Here is a 14,860-nt window from a genome sequence, read left to right as displayed (position 1 = left end):
TGGACCAAGAACAGCAAGGCTCCTGGGGACATCCAAGTGCCTGGATCTAGCTGGTACTGAGTCCTTTGCCACAGCCCTTCTCAGAGTTTCATTATTCCAATTGCTTTTCCTTTTCCTTAAGCCAATGAATATTCACAGTTACACCTACTCAATTTTTCAGCTGGGTTTATGACTCTTGTCACCATGAGGACTAACTTTACAACACTCCTCTCTTATGCTCCTTCAACGGCATGTGCTATATTTACTTACCTGCATCTGCAACTAGACTATAAGCTCCTTGAGGACAGGAATTTCTCCTTCAGTATTATGTCCCCAACAGCTAATATGCAACTTGGCACATGACAGATAAGCAATAAATATTTATGGAATAAATTTAATTAATAAATGGATGGATGAATGAATGAAGTAAGATATGTTACTCTCCAGCTCCCCCTCACACACTCACTGCTTCCTATCCTTATGCTTCCAGAGGCCGTGGATAGGAGCCAGTGTGGGCACCCTGAAGAATCCTCTGTTCTGAACACTGTTTAGGAACCACAGTGTTTAAAAAAAAAATCACAAGGACTGGCAACTGTGGCCTCAAGGGCAATGCATGACTAGATAAATTCCTCTGGCAGGAATGAGATAGGATGGAGCCAAGTCCACCCGGGAAGAATCTGTGATGCAAGAGGCAACACATGATGGGAGACAGCCTTCTGGCAGTGTGGCCCGAGATCTTTCTAGGCAGCCAGAAAAGAATCCCGGTCATTATCAGAATCTAGTGTAACTGTAAAATATGACCTAATTAAGAGATGTGTCAGCAACAGATGGAGAGTGTGCCTTCATGCTTCCCTCAGAGCGGTAAACAAAGTGATGGCAATCACACTCCAACACAAGGGTGGAAATAGTAACCACCTCATAGAGTTGTTTTAAATTAATTAGTACATTCTTTGCACTGAGGACTATCTCTGAAAAATAGCAAATGCCTGACCAATGACAGCTATTGGTATTATCCATTTCTCATTTTGGAAATCTTTATTTCTTCTTCACGGGTGAAATCCCCTCCACAGAGAGATATAAAGTCTTGCGGGGGAAATGATTTTTTTTTTTCCTTAAGCCTTCAATTTACTTACACATTATTTTTTCAAAAGGTTTTCTTAAATCTTCATACTTCCAATTATGGCAATCTAAAGAGTGAAAGGGGGCTTCCCTGGTGGCGCAGTGGTTAAGAATCCGCCTGCCAATGCAGGGGACACGGGTTCGAGCCCTGGTCCGGGAAGATCCCACATGCCGTGGAGCAACTAAGCTCATGCCACAACTACTGAGCCTGCGCTCCAGAGCCCGTGAGCCACGACTCCTGAAGCCCTGGCGCCTAGAGTCCATGCTCTGCAACAAGAGAAACTACCACAATGAGAAGCCCACCACGCACCGCAACGAAGAGTAGCCCCTGCTCACCCCCCGCTCACTGCAACTAGAGAAAGCCCACACACAGCAACAAAGACCCAATGCAGCCAAAAATGAAAAAAAAAAAAAAAAGAGTGAAAGGAGTTACTCAAATCTATTGCTATAAATAAATCTTAAAAATGTTAATAGGCAGATGGGGCTTCCCTGGTGGCGCAGTGGTTGAGAGTCCGCCTGCCGATGCAGGGGACACGGGTTTGTGCCCCGGTCCGGGAAGATCCCACATGCCACGGAGCGGCTGGGCCCATGAGCCATGGTCGCTGAGCCTGAGCGTCCGGAGCCTGTGCTCCGCAACGGGAGAGGCCACAACAATGAGAGGCCCGTGTACCGCAAAAAAAAAAAAAAAAAAAAAATGTTAATAGGAAGAAGTAAAGGATTTCTCAAAAATAAATTATTCCTTCATCAAATATTTATTCTATACCCTACTATGTGTCAGGCACAATGCAAGTTCACTGCCTTCGGGGAGCTTACAGATTAGTAGCTGGAAAGACATAGAAAACTTATGCAAATATAATTATGGCAATGCTGAGAAAGAGTACAAGCTGTTATGTAAGGGTTTAGAGGGTTACAAAGACTCTTTTGAGGATGGAATTTTTGTGTTAAGACCTAAAGAATAAGATAGTTATGTTAAAGCTGTGGTCGGGGGGAGGTCTGGAGAATTGAGGAGGGAGAGCGGTAGGGGGCTTGAAAATTAAGCAAATGTACTCCAGGCAAAGTCCTAAGGTAAGAAGAAAGGTGGCTTCTCATTGCAAAGAACCCAGAGGCCAGTTTTTGGAATGGAAAAGGTGAGGAACCGAATGACACACGTTGAATCTCTACAACTAGGCAGAAGGAAAATCACACAGAGCCTGGGAGGCCTTAAGGGTTTGAGCTTTTATCCTAAAGGCAATGGGAAACCATTAAAGAGTGTAAAGAGAGAGTGGCACAATCACATGTGCTTTAGTGGGGGAGTAAGAGATTGTCACAGAATCCAGTTGAAAGATGATGGTACCTTGCACTTGGTGTGATGATAGTGACAATTGAGGGAGGTAAATGGAGTAAAGGAGTGTATAAGAGATAGAATGGAAAAGACTTGGTGATTAATTAATGGGAAGAGGGTGGCATGGTAAGGAAGAGGTAAGTAAAGGCTAAATCAACGGTGACTCCTAAGTTTCAGGCTTAAGCAACTGAGTGGATGGTGGTGGCCTTTACTAAGTTAGAGAACACTTGAGAAGATAAAAATTTTGGAGTAGGAAGGTGAGTTCTGTTTTAGAAAATATTGAGATTTGCCTGCCTATTATGAAATATTCCGTGGGCATATCTAGTTGACCACAATAAAGACAGATATGAAGTTCTGGGGAAGGTCTTTGCTGGAGAAATGAATTTGAGGATCACCAGCATGAAGATGGTAACCGGAGTCTGAAGAGTAAGTGAGACTGGGGCTTCCGTGGTGGCAAAGCGGTTAGGAATCCACCTGCCAATGTAGGGGACATGGGCTCAAGCCCTGGTCTGGGAAGATCGCACATGCCGCAGAGCAACTGAGCCCATGTGCCACAACTGCTGAGCCCGTGAGCCTAGAGCCCATGCTGTGCAACAAGAGAAGCCACTGCAATGAGAAGCCCGCGCACCGCAACGAAGAGTAGCCCTTGCTCACTGCAACTAGAGAAAAGCCCACACGCAGCAACGAAGACCCAACACAGCCATAAATAAATAAATAAATAAATTTATTTATTTTTTAAAAAAAGTAAGTGAGACTCCCTAAGGACAGTTGGTAGAGTGACAAGAGCAAAGGAACTCAGCGTGGAGCCCTTAGGAACTTCAGTGTGGAATGACAGAAGAGGGGAAAGAGCCATCAGGAAAACTGAGAAGGAATAGCCAAGGTAGATGGGTCGCCAGGAAGCTTTACCATCACAAAACCAGGGAAAGAGAAGTTGTCACCAAGGGGTGATCAGCTGCATCAAACACTACTAAGTAGTTGAGCTTCAAGTCTAGATTTAAGATTACAGTGGATTTAGTGGGATGGAAGTCTTTGTCGATCTTCGATCTTCGTAAGAATGCACTCAGATAAACGAAGGCAACAATCTCTTAGGTAGACCAGTTGTTTTTGTAGCAGGCTCTGCTTTATTCCTAGAGTGGATAGAAAAGTCAGTGTGGCTGCTATGACTACAAGAAACCTACTCACATGCAAAAAAAAGAAAAGTCACATAAGGGGAAATGGGAGCACGTGGAAAATTTTTGTGGCACTACAATTTATTTGGCACTACAGCCAAATTTTATCTATTTATTCTTTTACTACTTGTGTAATAGTATATAAAAATTCCTATGGATTCAATTTTGGAGCAAAAAATCATATTCTTGGAGGAAAAGGGAATATGGAGGCTAACTTAAGAGGTGAGGAATGCAGAAGAGGACAAAATAGGGCATTAAGAAGAGAGTTCGTTGGACACGTTTGAGTAAGGGCTAGAGAGTCAAAGCAGTGCTAGGTGGGAACCTGTGGAGGTGGGAACCTGCTAGGGGGAAGGGTGAAAGTCTTTAATGCTGATGGGAAAAAGCTGCAGTGGGGGCGAGGTTAGAGCCACAGGGAGAGCAGAAGGCATGGAGAGTGCAAAGTTCCAATAAGAAGTAGGATGCGTCAGATCCAGAGAGGAGGTCCAGGGAGAAGGGGAAGGCAGTGTTGCCATGGAGATTTGGAGACAGGAAATTGACGGCAGTCCCTCTAGTTTCTTCATGAGATTGCAGACAAGGTCACCAGCGAGAATAGGAGGGCACAGCAGGTAATCAAGGAAGTAAAGAGACTGGAAAAGGGTTGGAATACGTTCCAAAGAGATTTTTATTCAAGTAAGCATGGTTTGAGTCTGGGGAGCTTGTAGTTTTGACTATTCCTACCCTTTGCAATTAAGTCATAAGTATATGGGAGCATTGACATGGTTTATATTATACTCTAAAGATGAAGTAAAAAAATTATATTAGTCTTAGAAAATTAATGATTCCAAAAGAATATAGAAAATATTAATTACTGTTAAGATACCTTTTATTCATTATATATATGATTAAGTTTTAACACTTGAAGCTCTATTTTTAAAGTTTTATATAAACTTGTCACAATTTCATGTTGGGCAAGTTCTTTTCATCAAATTGAATGTAAATGGATTATGCCCTCTCCTTTTGCAGTATTTTTGTTAACTTTTTTGCCATTTTCAACCCATTGCATAGTGCATTGATCTACATCCATTCCTTAAGATGTTGATGTTTTCTACATCCACCCACCTTCTGAATAAACTGTCCACTATTAAATGGTACCACTTTCTTCTCCCAACATGCTAATTTTCCCTCAATTGAGCAATAACTAATAATGTACACTGAGTCTTAAATTTTTCAAAGTGCTATCATATACCTGATCCTATTTACTACCGTAAAAACACTGTGAATTATATATTGTGCTCATCATTCTATAGATAAAGAAAGTGAGACAATTTGCTCAAAATTATGACTAGCAAAGGGCAAAGGTGGGATTTGAACCCAAGTCTTCTAATCCTTCGACTCAATGCATTTCACTATATCAGTGTTTCCTAAGTGGCATAGGAGAAAACCTTTTTATTTGAAAAGTTCTATATTGTAATATAACTATACATAAATTATTTGAATTCAAAGTTGGTCTATTTAAATAAAAACATAAATAAATAATAATAGAGATGTTTTGCAGATTTGGCAAAAGTCATGAAGATATGCGTGAATGAATGAAATTTTCATAATCTTCGTAGTCACTGAAAGATGGGCAAAAACAAGGAATAATTCTCCCATTTTAAGATGAAGGTTAAGTCAATGAGTGGCTATGACGTTCATTAGGGTAATAGAGAGGTGTGCCTTCCTTTAACAAAACCGGATATTTAAATCCAACTCCCTCTCCCCTAAAAAAAAATCAAGTAAAAAGGAAATTATATTACAAATGACTTTTCATTGCGAAGATCTTTAAGTAATAATTATAGGTAACATTGGTAACATTTATGTACCTGGGGCTTTCCTTGGACCCTATAGGCATCTCATGTAATCCTTCTACCACCTTGTAAGGTAAGTAGGTTTATTCATCTAATTTTTCAGATGAGGAGGTGTAGTAAGATACACACCATAATATCCTATGTAGTACATACATGTAGTTTCACAGAACAGTAAGTTCCAATTAATGACAGCATATAACAGACACTCTGTAAAGGTTCTCTTTCGCCTTTTTTTTTTTCTCTAGAACAAGAGTCAGGAGACCCAGATCCTAACCCTGGTTCTATCTCTAGATGAGTCATAATCCTTAGACAAATCTCTTAAATTCTAGGCCTTGGTTTTCCACAACTATAAAATTAAAAAGTTTGAATTTTTTCATCCCCAATGTCCTCTTTATTTCTAAAACTCTACTCTTTTACCCTTCAAATTGCTAAAAATATTTATATATATCATGCCAGGAATGCATAGATTGCCTAAGTCAGATGTATTGTTGAAACCTACTGCTCAAATGAAGAATTGTTCTCAATTGTTCTGGTAGAGCACAAGCATTGTAATTCTTATCACTTGTCCTCAAAGAAAGAAACTGCCCTAACTGACCTATTTCCAGCAATAGGATTGGAGCAATTATTAATGCATAGCACTTGAAGTGATAACCCAGAAAAGCAACAAACATTTCTGCAGCAACGATTCTAGCAGGACATTCTGGGGGTTACTGTCTAAAGAGATGGTCTCATCCTTAAAGAGCTTACAGACAATTGAGAAAACAGGACCAAACCCATAAAAATTTAAGTTGCTGATCAAAGTGTAGACTTGGAAAGGCCCTTTGACCTCATCTAGTCACAGATTCACAGAACGTGAGAGCTGAAAAGGACCTTAGAAATGGGTCCACCCCTTTCCCCCTCCTTATACCACCCCTAATTCAGGGATGAGAAGACCAAGGGCCAGAAAAGTGAGATCACCTGTCTGCAGCCAGACAGTGAGTTAATGAAAGAGCAGGGATTAGAGCTCCATTCAAGAGCCACAGTAGGTCAGTTTAATTGGAGGAGAGACAACAGGTTAAAGAATAGTTGCCGGAAAAAAAAAAAAAAATTGTTGCCGAGAGATGGTTGTGGAGACCTTTCTGTGTCATACCTGAGAGTCGAGAAGCCACAAAGGTCTTCATGGTGGAAAAGGGTTACTGGGCAGTCAAGAAATTATTGCATGAAACACAGCCATTAGCAATGAAATTAGGCCCATCTCTATGTATTTGATGTGACACAATTAGCATACACTATTTAAAAAAGGAGGGAATTCCCTGGCAGTCCAGTGGTTAGGGTTCCATGCTCTCACTGCTGAGAGCATTGGTTCAATCCCTGGTCAGGGAACTAAGATCTCACAAGCCACACAGCCAAAAAGAAAAAGAAAAAATAAATAAATATAGGGAAAAAACAAGATGTTCAGCATTGTGTGTGTGTGTCTGTGCATGCGTGTGTGTTTGTAAATGCATAAGATATTTCTGGACAGGTAAATAAAAACCTGGTTACTGTGCTTGCCTAAGGAATTGGATGGCTGAAGGACAGGTGTGGGAGTTGATCTATTTTTCATTGTATGTTCTTTTGAACATTTTGACTTTGGAAACTTTCATACATATTACCTTCATAAAGTCATTATTTTTTAAGAAGACATTTTTGTCTAGGCTGGAAAGCTTTATTTTTTTATTAATTTTTATTGGAGTATGGTTGCTTTACAATGTTGTGTTAGCCTCTACTGCACAACAAAATGAATCAGCCATACACATACTGATATTCCCTCCCTTTTGGACTTCCCTCCCATTTAGGTTACCACAGTGCATTAGGTAGAGTTCCCCGTACTATATAGTATGTTTCCATCAGTTGTCTATTTTATACATAGTATCAATAATGCATATGTGTCAATCCCAGTCTCCCAATTCCTCCCACTCCACCCCTTTCCCCCTTTGTATCCATACATTTGTTCTCTATGTCTGTGTCTCTATTTCTGCTTTGCAAATAAGATCATCCATGCCATTTTCCTAGATTCCACATATATACATTATTATACGATATTTGTTTTTCTCTTTCTGACTCATTTCACTCTGTATGACACTCTCTAGGTCCAAAAAGCTTCTTTTTTTTAATTAAATAAAATTTGTTAGAGGAAAACATAGGCAGAACACTCTATGACATAAATCACAGAAAGATCCTTTTTGACCCACCTCCTACAGAAATGGAAATAACAACAAAAATAAACAAATGGGACATAATGAAACTTAAAAGCTTTTGCACAGCAAAGGAAACCATAAACAAGATGAAAAGACAACCCTCAGAATGGGAGAAAATATTTACAAATCAAGCAACTGACAAAGGATTAATCTCCAAAATTTACAAGCAGCTCATGCAGCTCAATATTAAAAAAACAAACAACCCAATCCAAAAATGGGCAGAAGTCCTAAATAGACATTTCTCCAAAGAAGATATACAGATTGCCAACAAACACATGAAAGGATGCTCAACATCACTAATCATTAGAGAAATGCAAATCAAAACTACAATGAGATATCACCTCACACCAGTCAGAATGGCCATCATCAAAAAATCTACACACAATAAATGCTGGAGAGGGTGTGGAGAAAAGAGAACCCTCTTGCACTGTTGGTGGGAATGTAAATTGATACAGCCACTATGGGGAACAGTATGGAGGTTCCTTAAAAAACTAAAAATAGAACTACCATACGACCCAGCAATCCCACTACTAGGCATATACCCTGAGAAAACCATAATGACTCTTCAAAAAGAGTCATTGCAGCTGACTGCAATGCACAATGTTCATTGCAGCTCTATTTACAACAGCCAGGACATGGAAACAACCTAAGGGTCCTTCAACAGATGAATGGATAAAGAAGATGTGACACAAATACAATGGAATATTACTCAACCATAAAAGAAATGAAATTGAGTTATTTGTAGTGAGGTGGACGGACTTAGAGACTGTCATACAGAATGAAGTAAGTCAGAACGAGGAAAACAAATACCGTATGCTAACACATATATACTGAATCTAAAAAAAAAAAGGTTCTGAAGAACCTAGGGGCAGGACAGGAATAAAAACACAAACCTACTAGAGAATGGACTTGAGGACATGGGGAGGGGGAAGGGTAAGCTGGGACGAAGTGATAGAGTGGCATGGACATATATACATTACCAAATATAAAATCGATAGCTAGTGGGAAGCAGCCGCATAGCACAGGGAGATCAGCTCGGTGCTTTGTGACCACCTAGAGGGGTGGGATACGGAGGGTGGGAGGGAGACACAAGAAGGAAGAGATATGGGAATATGTGTATATGTATAGCTGGTTCACTTTGTTATAAAGCAGAAACTAGCACACCATTGTAAAGCAATTATACTCCAATAAAGATGTTAAAAAAATTGTTGGTGTTATAGATAGAACCTTTTGGTAGTCATCTGACTATAGAGAGACGAGATCAAGATTAATTATATAGTTAGTGCCTCATTCATATCCAAAAAACGTTAGAGAGGGTGTGACATCCTGACATTAAAAGTTGATTTATTTCCCTTTGTGCTTACTCTCCAAGTAATGACTGCAGCTGTTGAATGGGTGCCAGATACTGTCACATACAACTTGGATGGGAATCTAAACGCAGTCACATCCTCCCACAGCTGGCTGAGGACTCAGTGGGTGCTATAAATAGCAGGGATAAACAAATTCAATCCTGCTTTCCAAATGCAATCCATGAGAGATCTGCAGAAAAGTGAACTTGACAATACGTTGGACTCTTTCTATAATGAATTTGGAAGAGAGGAGAAATACCCAGTTTGATCAGGCTTTGCCTTTACTAGTTGTCTAGTTTCTGGAACACAGCTGAACCCAAAGCGCATCCAAATCCACCTAACAAGATCTGTTATAACAGGATTGAATGGAATCTACAAACATGAAAGTCAGAAAAAGACATTCCCAGCTGAGTTTGTGGTTACGTAGGAACCCTCTGCTTCATCTAAGGTAACATTTCAGAGCTTTTGTGAATGCAACCTCAGTCTCAGAATTGCAGATTTTAGCTAGGTTTAGGTTTTCTAGAAAGTCAAAAAGCATCTACCAAGTGGGTTGTATGCAACTCACTCTTTGAACCCTTTCTGGGTAGCAGAAGTAGCAACAGTGACCTCCTCTTCTAGAAAGTTTGCCTAGTGACTTGCCGATTTGGGAATTTTTCCTGGCTGCTTTGTAGAGTTGGCCCAAGGCAAACCCTCATGCTAACAGGTGCAAACTTACCATAATGCAAGTTTCCAATGGCTCCATCTTTAGTCTAGTTGCTTTCAACTATAGTAGTGGTTCAGAATCACCTAAGGAGCTTTGAGAAAAATTCAGGTACCTGGATCTTCTCTGTCTCCAAATCTGCTGAGCTATGAGGAGCCAGGGCAGTGGAGAGGATGGAGAAACAGTGATGTGAAGTATAGGAGGAGAGTGGAGGGTGGAGCAGGGGCAGCTGGTTCATGACCTCTAGGCCATGGGGTGGATTTTGATCTTCATTCTAAGAGCAAAAGGGAATCCAGTGGAAACTCTTAAGGAGAGGAAGGACTGCTTAGGTGCAGGCTTGTTTTTCTTAATCCATCTGGCCATAGTATAGGGACTTGATTGGAAGGGGACAAAAGTGGGTGGGTGTAGCCCACTTGGAAAGGTTTTGTAATAATCCAGCTATTTGGACCTAGGAAAGAAGCAGTGGAGTTTAAGAAGAGTAGACAGATTGGAGAGGCATTTCAGAGGTGAAAGCAGTTGAGAGATGTTGGTAATTGACTGGATACAGGACAGAGGGAAATGGGAGGTATTGAGAATAATTCCCAGGTTTCCAGGATTCTGACAAAGGCAGAAATGTGTACTTTTGACTAGTCTTCCCTGGCCTGGGTGATTCCCTGGTGCTGGCTGAACTTGCCCTGGGATCTGGATGAAGGCCATTCCTGGCAGTGTTTCATGAACCAATGGTTCACCATTGTGTCCTAAAGGGCTGGGTGCCCACATAACCACAACTCAGATCCCAAAGAATAATGCAGTCACTGAATCATTTGTGCCTCTTCTTAACTAAAAAATACAGTTTACAAGCATTAGGAAGATATTTTATTTAATATTTAGAAACCCAATCACCAAGTGAGATTTAGAGAAGTTTGTACTATGCAGAACTAATATTGTAAAGAGAGAGTGTTTATTGATAGAAAAATTATGCTAATGCTTAAAAAAGCTATTTAGAGGTATACCTTAATTAAGTTATTTTACCTGTGTGTAGGTGTGTATGTATGTGTAGATGTGTGTATATATGTAGGTGTGTGTATATATGTAAGGGTGTGCGTGTCAGGCAGTTTTGAGAATCTGATCTTTCATGTTTTTCCTCCTTAATTAATTCCTTAAAAGCAATATAACATCACGACGATGTGTGTGGTTAAGAAAATGATTCTATCTTTACAGAATGTTTGATTTTTAATGTGCAAATCAATCAACAGTTAATTGAGTCTTGACAGATTGGTACTAGACCTCTACTCTCTTTTATAAATTTAATTTTTAATTGAAATATAGTTGACATACAATATTATGTTAGTTTCAGATGTACTACACAGTGATTTCACATTTGCATATATTATGAAATGATCACCATGGTAAGTCTGGTAACCATCTGTCCCCATACAAAGTTATTACAATATTATTAACCATGTTCCTTATGCTGTATCTTATATCCCCATAGCTTATTTATTTTATGACTGAAGATTTGTATCTCTAAATCCCCTTCACCTATTTTGTCCCTCCCACTCCCACCTCCCTCCCCTCTGTTTGTTCTCTGTATCTATATGTCTATTTTCATTTTTTGTTTGTTTGTTTTTTAGATTATATATATGTGAGATCATATGGTATTTGCCTTTTTCCATCTGACTTATTTCACTTAGCATAATACCCTCTAGGATCCACCCGTGTTGTCAAAAATGGCAAGATTTCATTTATTTTTATGGTTGTGTAATATTCCATTTTATATATGCACCACACCTTCTTTATCCATCCATCTATCAATGGACACTTAGGTTGCTTCCATACCTTGGCTATCCTTAACTAATGCCACAATGAACATTGGAGTGAAGGTATGGACCTCTACTCTCTTCATTCCATGGCTGATGAAAGGTTCTGAGAGCTTTGAGAAGTCCAGTGGTGATCATTCATAGCATCAGAAGTGAGGGATACAAATTCCAGAGACTCCCTTCTGAGCTGCTACTTACTCTCACCGAGTGCTCGACAAATGCACTTACACAATTTCAGTCAAGCCAAGACCCCTGAAAAAAAATGTTTTCTTTGTAGAGGAAACTACTTGAAAGGACTTGAGAGCAGGCCCATGGAGTCCTCCATCTTACCTCTTCTTGCTGAAATGGCTTCACCAGTAAATTGCCGCTAAATAAGTGGCTTATCTAGTTTTATTGCCCTTCATTTTATTACCTGCCCAATATAATCTTGGCCCAAGCTTCCCCTGCTTACAGACACGGTAAAAGCTTTATGTCTAGGCAAGCCCCATCGAAAGAGAGATGTTACATTCTTGGGTGTGGCCTCCAAGCCAGGCCGGTAGGCTGAGGCACTGGCCCCTCTAACAGCCTACTTTAGAAGCTCTAAACCATTCTATAGCCTTCTTTTCTGACCAAGGGGGTGGTAGAAACAATTCAGAGAACCAAGATTAAATGAGTAAGCAAAAAGAAAGAGGCAACAAGCAGAGATCTATTTCTACATCCTCCAAGATGATCAGAATCTCTATTTCAGAGTTTACTTGCTTTAAGCATCTAACCACTGAGAAACGTGTGGTCAGGGGAGACATCTATCATCTAGAGCCTTGGCTGGGGGTTGAGGTCTAGTAAAGCCCCTCACAGACATGAAGTGAAGCAATGGGGCTAAGGGCAGAAAGGTGGGAGAAGAAACAAGCAGGTGGAAAGTGGAAGAAGAGGAGTTGAGTTTTCAGTGAGGAAGGCTGGAGCATTCCTGTCCTTCCTCTGGTGCTGGGCCCAATCTTGCTGTCTTGCCATTTCACTTCTCTGATGGGATCTCAATCTGCCTCTCTCTCTCTCTCTCTCTCTCTCTCTCTCTCTCTCCCCCCTACACTTCTAGAGAACAGGTTTGTCCACAGGGACCCCCAGTTCTTTCTCACCACCCACATTACAGCTTGTGCAGCTGTTGCTACTACTTTAAGACCCGGGTCCCTCATCCACCCATTGCCTTTTAATCCCTTCTAGAACATTCTTCCTGATACCTTTTATTTAAATACATGTAATTAAACACTTTTGGGTGCTAGTGCCTTAGGTCGATTTGATTTTACTCTTGTTGCTCTTTCTTGATTACTCATGGAAAATATGTTTTCTCTTCCTTCTTTACTACCCACACCCCCGCCCCACCCCTCTCTGCTGCCGGTTTGACCACAGCTGGCCACAGGCCAAGAAAGCGTGGGTGGGCAGGTGCCAGTCTCTGACTGCTAGAAGCTACAGGGGCAGAGACTGGGGAGTGCGGGGGTGGAGAGAGAAGAAAAGTGTAACCCACAGGCTTTCTCGAAAACCTTAAGAGAGTTGTTTTTTTTTAATTTTGTTGAAAATATTAAAACATACTCATTCTGTAGATAAACAACAAAGTCCTACTATATAGCACAGGAAACTATATTCAACTATATTCAATATCTTGTTAGAACTTATAATGGGAAAGAGTCTGAAAAAGGATATATATACACATATATATATAAATATATGTATATATTAGAAGCATATAAGAATTCTTATATCATATTCTTATATATATATAAGAATATATATACATATATATAAAAAACTGAATCAGCTGTATACCAAAAACTAACACAGCATTGTAAATCAACTATACTTCAATAGAAAAAGAAAGAAATTCTGACTCTGAATAAGAACAATATGTGCTGCTCTTAGAAGGCTCTCCAGTACATACTCTGAAGCGAGAATGCTTAGTGATAACCAGTTAGTAGTATCTGATTCCATTTGCATTTTCTGTCTAAGAATGTGCACATATATGCTTTTACGTGCGTGAAATTTTTCTGGAAGAGGAAACAAAGAATTGTTTACAGTGATTACCTCTGAGGAATAGGTTGTGTGTGTGTGGAAGGGGAGGTCTACTTTTTATTGTACATGCTTCTATATTGTTTAAATTTGTTTTTTCCTCTAGTGCACGCATTGCCTTTATAATAAACAAGTTTAAAGGTTTTCAGAAAGAAATATTAATTTTTGGTTCTTTGATGATTCATTGCCCCATGGTAATGAGAACCATTAATAACATACTAAATGGAAATTGAGACTCAATAATACAGAACAATTCTGTCTTAACTGACAGGTTGAACAACTTATAGTAATACCATTTTGAACACTTGCGATGTACCATAGGAATTGTCATTACTTTATATAATGACTTAATACTTGTCAAAATCAAATGTAGTAGCTACTTTGCAATCCTCAGTTTATAAATGAGGAAACAAGCTCAGAGAGTTTACATAATATTCACAAGGTCACACAGCTAGTTAGTAAGTACGTGGGAGATGACCACTTCATAAGAGCAGGGTAAACACCTGCTTTCTCTACCACAGAACTTCCAAATCCTAGCAAAGTGCCTGGTATGTGGCCAGGAACACAAACATACTTGTTGAATAAATGAATAATATCTAATATAAAGCTTATGTCCTTAACTACAACATTAAATTCCCCTCAAAAGCCATACTTGGGGTGGCCAAAAGGCACTTTGCCAGCACATTCACAGCTGTGGGCACAAGTTCTGGATCAGAGTGGCATCGAAGGACACCCCAAACCTAAGGTAAGTCCTCACCTCCTAGTGCTGTACTCACTGCCTGCTGGTTCCTGCTCTAGAACCTTCACTCTATACTCCTCCCCCACCTACTGAGGCAATAAAAGACATTTTTATTTCTTCTGACTGATTTACTACCCTAGCATTTCATTCATGCATTCATTCATTCACTCACTCACTCATCAAATATTCAGTGAGTACTTACCACTTGCAAGGCATTGAGGATACAACAATGGAAAACAGAGATAAGGCCACTTTTGCCTCTGGTAATTTTCCTAAAGGAGGAGATAGACAAAAGAAAAATAAAAAATAAATGAGAAAATATCAGGTACTCTTAAGTATGCTAAAGAAAAAAACATGTCACAAATCCCAATTATATTTTGAAAAAAAAATGTAATGTTTATTTTTCTAAATTCCTTTCTTTAAAAATTATTGGATGCAAAAAGTTGAGTTTAGGCCTTTACCTCACACCGTAACCAAAAAAATTAACAAATAGGCATCAGAGACCTAAATGTAAGTGTGGAAACTATAAAAATTTTAGAGGAAAACATGGAAAAATATCATTGTGAACATGGGCAAAGATTTCCTAGTTACAATACCAAAGCACAATAC

The 14,860-nt window shown here is 39.7% G+C and overlaps 1 long non-coding RNA gene across 1 annotated transcript; it reads right to left on the bottom strand.

Moving 5' to 3' along the window:
- Positions 1-3,511: 3,511 nt before the first annotated feature.
- On the bottom strand, positions 3,512-14,472 carry LOC141276849 (uncharacterized). Its single transcript, XR_012327100.1, has 3 exons — positions 14,454-14,472; positions 14,270-14,340; positions 3,512-3,546 (listed from the first exon to the last, which is right to left on the bottom strand). It is a non-coding gene; the product is annotated as an uncharacterized lncRNA (long non-coding RNA).
- Between the last annotated feature and the right edge of the window lie 388 nt (positions 14,473-14,860).

The sequence above is a fragment of the Tursiops truncatus genome, chromosome 17, assembly GCF_011762595.2.
Source record: "Tursiops truncatus isolate mTurTru1 chromosome 17, mTurTru1.mat.Y, whole genome shotgun sequence".
In the NCBI taxonomy this organism is placed as follows: domain Eukaryota; kingdom Metazoa; phylum Chordata; class Mammalia; order Artiodactyla; family Delphinidae; genus Tursiops; species Tursiops truncatus.
The sequence above is the reverse complement of the archived record's forward strand: the minus strand, read 5'-3'. Positions and strand labels throughout refer to the sequence as shown.